The following is a 5479-nucleotide window of genomic DNA, read 5'->3' as shown; positions in this document are numbered from 1 at the left end:
CAGGAATCAAAAGCAGAAGCAAACACCAGTAGGCATAAAAAGAACTGCAGAGTTTGGAGAACTACGGTATTCATAAGCTCATACAGCAGAAAAATATTAAATGTTTTACAATAGTGATTTAGGTCCTATTTCTAGGACTTCAGACCGCTAAAGAAGAAGGACTGTATTCATGTTTTCCTTGGCTGGAATAACACAGTCAGCAGAAAAAAAACACTAGGCAGAATTTCATCCCGACACAAGTTTATCTTAGAGGGACACTATCATGCTGCTGCTCTCCCACAGGGACAAACCAGCAGAAAAGAGCACACAAAACTGGAATGAGCAAGTTAAAACACAGACATCAGGAGCGGTGGATGGGGATCAAAGGTACCTGCACATCAGCGACAGTGTGTGGGACCAGGACTCCAGATGCCCAATGCTGAAAGCACACTATTAACAAGCTCAAACCACAGTACTGCCCTCACGAAAATCTGCCTACAAGGTATTTTTACCGCATATTTTAAAAAACTAAGTGTTCCAAGTGAATTGTGATCTATTTTAATAGAAACCCACTGAACTCCACGCAGTTAGATATACTTGAGCCATTTTAGAAAGCGTGTTGAACCAGGCCACCTGTGAGCTTTGGTAATACCTAAGAAGATGCAAAAGAACTTTAATTTAATGGACTTGCTGTACCACACAAGACTTTAGTCTCCTTATTTAACTTTTAGAGCTATTTATATCACTCATTAAAAGAATTCATGTAAGCAAAACATTGTTTTCTGCACAACCTTGTTGACTGAGCTCTCCAGTGTCTCATGCAGGAATCACAGAATCATTACGATTGGGTGAGACCTCCAGGATCACCAAGTTCAACCTTCAACCCAATATCACAATGCCCACTAACACCCTAGTTAGTGGCAGGAGGGTATATTTGCTGAATTATCTGTACATGCCTTGCATTTAGAGTCTAGGAAATTCTCTTCCCAAAGGAAACTTTTATCTGCTTTTCTCTGGACAAGAGAAGTGTTTAATCTTTGGTGGGAGAAGAGAAATGGAAAAGCATTTCATACATGCTGCTATTAAAGACCTGAACAAAGCTTTGACTAGGAGTAAGTAGTGCATTTGCAGCAACCTGTGACCTGACAGTGACTCTCCTATATGAACTTAGCTTTAAAAATGAAAAAAACCCATGAAACCACCCCAAAAAAACACACTCAATCTTAATATTGCATGAGACACCAGCACCAAGACCATCTGCATCCAAACTGAACATTAACTGTGAATTTCAACAGAGAATTCTTGAAGAAAAATCTGACAGAACTCCATCTCCTTCCCTCTGGATATACAGAAACCAAACTGATTAATTACAACCTCAAGGTTTTATTTAAACAAGTACCCCACTTTCTGACATGCACAAAGCACCATAAAACAAAGGAATGATGATTCTGTGTAAGATGACAACAGGACACTGGTCCTGACACTGGCAAAAGAACAAGGCAGGTTGGTTTAATTTCAAATCCTCATTATCCTCAGGTTAGGACCCACACTGATCCATTACTTTTCAGCAGTACTTCAAAACTTATTAGGCAAAAGAGAACCACTAAAAATCCATGTCCCCAGTGGGCGTCTGACAACCACCTCCAGTAAAGAGAAAGGGTCTGAATTCCCAATTAGCAGCCTGCAGTAAGGACTCACAGAAGGACCAGACAGGAGGACTTGCTTTCAAAGCAGCTGCTCTAGCACAACACAAAAGTTTTTACCTTTCACTGAATCAACCTCTGTGGATACAATATTGCTGCTAGCAACAATTTTCTTGCTTGTTTCAAAGCCCGTGGGATACTTTTCTCTCTCAAGAAGAGATTAGTAAAAGTTCTATAAACTATGAACACCTGCAACCTTGTAGAACTATGTTTATGGTACAGTAGAAAAATATTTTGACAATGGATGTTTAGGATTTCTAGCCAATCCACCCGGGGGTGGCTGATCCTTTGTCCAATTAGACTATGAAGAAAAAAGTCTATAAAAGAGTTTGCAAAATAATTAAATAAATCAATCTTGCTGCACAATTCCTGCCTGTTGGATCTCTCCTCTCCTCCCTACGGCTGCAGGATACAGTAATAAACCTCTGATACACTTGTATTTTAATTATTTTTTTAAAAAATCATTAAACATCTTGAACTGGTGTTTCTTGATCTCATGAAATGCACTAGGCCCCTAACATTCAAACTTCTTAAAAGTGAAAAATTACACCTTACACTTAATACAATCCTCTTCATTTTTCCTATGTGAAATGGCACACAAATCCAGTGTAACACTGTATTTTAGACTATCAGTTCCCACAAAAATCCACTGATTTATCCAAGAGCCTCCATCAGTACACAGCAGACATAACTTCAAAGAGCCTCCCAGAAAGAATGAGGTCAGATGAAGTTCTGGAGGATTCTATCACCTCTATCTCAGAGTGTGCTGACAGACAGCAATTTAGACCAGGACACAAATGGGAAGGCAGTATTTGCAAATTTAAATAATAGTAACACTACAAATGACAATGAGAAGACTTGAAAGCAGATAAAAGTGGAATTCCCAGAAAAATTACTTCAAAACAATTGTGGTTGGGAAACAGGCAGGTGGGAGAATATGAAGCTCAGGTTTCTCCTGAATGCAGTGATGTGCTCGGCTCCAAACAGATCCATGCCAGTGAAAGCTGCTCTGCCAAGGGCCAGCTCTGGCTGGTGCTAGGACTGCCCACCTGTACCTGGGCTCTGCCACCCTCCTGCCTGGCAAAAGCATCACCCACAACAGCACCAAAGCAATTCCTACTAACTCCAGCGTTACTGGTATAAACTGAATTTGCAGATACTCCCATCATCGCATCACCGCTCAAAACCACACGGGAGGCTCACCAGGCTGGCGAGTCTGGGGCAATTTATTGATTGTGAACTGCACAGGGAAAGCCATGGAGCTGGAATAAGGTCTGGTTAACCCTTCACATATACCACTGTGGTTATGTTCAGGGGAAAAATAAGGAAGCTTAGCTGATGCTTCTGCACTTGGCTGTTACTCATTGGAATGACTGTCTCGGGCTGTGCCATGACAGCAGCAACTCCGGATACCTCTCTGGACTGTTTAAAATAAGGCCAGAGAGCAAGTGTCACACATACTCTGCACTACCTGACCACGAGCCACCAGGGCCCAGGACAACCAGAACCAGTGTGATTTCAGCCCTGTGACTTTGCTTCCCATCTCCACACTGGCAGGCACAAGTTCCCCACTTGCCATCTGATGGCGGTGACTGGGCTGGAAGTTACAATGTCTGTGTGCATGGCCCAAGCAGCACCAGGCAGCAGGGCTCAAATTGTGTCACAATTTTGTTAGACACTTGGAGATGGACTTTGGTTTGGTTTGCAGAGTTTTGTGCTTGGTTTGTTCCTGATTGTGGGGTTTGTTTTTTTGTTAGATTCGCTGTGTCTGAAGATCAGGATCATACATTTCAATATGTCATAGGAAGAGGTTTAGCTATAGTTTTTCACAGTGGAAGGGCAGTATGAGAAGAGAATCTCTAAAGGATGCTCTTCCCTCTTGGAGGAAATAAACCCACTTTTTGATGATCACTTGTTCCTTTTCTGGAAAAGGAGGAAGACGCTCAGCAGACTAAAACTTGAACTCACCTACATTCCTGTAGTGGCCACACAACCCTGATACAGCCAAAGCACACCCCCACCCCACCACACCACCCCCGAATTCAGCAGCAATGTTACTCTGGTTAATAATATTCCCAACTCAAGGCCAGGCTGGGCGGGGCTTTAAGCAACCTGGTCTAGTGGAAGGAAGGCATAGCAGAGCAAGCAAAGATCCTGTATCAAACAGCGGAGGTTTAGCTGCATTCACTCCAGTAGCCCAACTAGTTGCCAACAGATCATGCAAACATGTTTACGTAACCACAATCTATATTCTTGTTAGATATTTAATGATTCCAGACCATAAACAGTCAGTGGCTGCACTGTTTAATGACAAAACACACATTCAATAAAACTGTAATCCAACAATAAACTGTGATTGGAGGCTCATTTCTAACCCAGATAACTCCAGGGATTGATTCCACGGCACACACCCACAGCCCAGAGCTGCACCACTGCCTCTTTCACCTGGAGAAAGACAGGACAGGGAGCTGCTTCAACAGGCTTTGCTGGAAAAACCTTGACAGCAGGAAAACTACACCAACTGACAAGAAAATGCCAGTGTGACTCTTAAAACCTGAAATACCTCTGAACTTCTTCAGTCTCAGAAAGACACAAGGCTCGGGTACCCTGGGTGATGGACACTCAGCCAGCTGGGACATGCCAGACTGGGAGAAGTGCTTGCCAGAGGGAAGAGCTGGTTACATTGCAATTACTTTGGGATACCAGAACCCACATGTCACCTCTCAACAGCCCACAGAGTGTCTGATGTGAGCCACTGCTCTTGTTACTGCTCTACAGACTGGGAAAAATAGATTTACTTGTGTGAGACTGCCTCAATGGGCAAAGGGTGCTGGGGGCAGAAGCAGAAAAGGCTGAGGGAGGTGGGTTTGCCCAGACTGGAGAAGGCAGTATCTCTTAATTCCTATGGATGTCAGCCTGTACTTTTCACTTTTTAGCTGCTGTAATAGCTTACCTGCAGTAGCTTAAGCTCAGAGCAGAAGTCAGGAATGTCAGTTTTCACAGAGACACTTCATTTTCTGACACAGTTTGTTTTGTTGCATGAATCATCCTATTATCCAACCATAAATTAAATTAGAACTTCCAGCTCTTGGCTGCAGTTAATAATTAATGTTACTGTATGAGTTTCCAACCTCCCCTGGTAAAGCAATTCTTCCAAACACATTAACATTTCAGTGAGTGGTGTTGTCAGTCACTCCAGCAGTTCACTCCTTTGGCCTCTCTTCTTCATCTTGATCAAGTTCCTTTTTTTAAAAGAATAAGAAGTCACAGCCTCTAGCAGTACCTCTTCTCCATTAAGGCTTTGCTCCCCAAGCATTTCTTATTTGGGGGAAGAATCACTCCATTACAGCCTCTGCCCAGAACAGGGGAGAAAAACCAGCCATTCAAACCAGTGCAGAGGCCAAGTTAAGGGGGAAGGCATCTACTCTCACCAGAAACATCTCATGTCAGGCTTTTGGATCCTGGTTGTAGTCCTGCTGTTTCCAACCTACTTACACTCCATGTTCTACCTCCTTCTCCCCCTTCCTTTCCTGCTCGATTTACAAACACAGCAGCCCTTGACAAAGATTTGACTCTCTTTGTTCATTATGGGTATTTATTTGTCATCTAAATGGATAGCCTAGAGCTAGCAGGCTCTTTCTCCTGAGAACTATGGTGTCTCAGAAAGAAAGAGAAAACCGTTCAGCTACTAATCCAGGCTTAAGGCTGACTAGATTTGGGCAATTCAGCAGCAACAAACACAGCCCCTCCTGGCTGGAAGGACAAATCCCACAGTGGACGTCTTCTTCACTCCTTCT

Source organism: Corvus brachyrhynchos, unplaced genomic scaffold (assembly GCF_000691975.1).
Source record: "Corvus brachyrhynchos isolate BGI_N302 unplaced genomic scaffold, ASM69197v1 scaffold297, whole genome shotgun sequence".
Classification (NCBI taxonomy): domain Eukaryota; kingdom Metazoa; phylum Chordata; class Aves; order Passeriformes; family Corvidae; genus Corvus; species Corvus brachyrhynchos.
Note: the sequence above shows the minus strand (reverse complement) of the source record.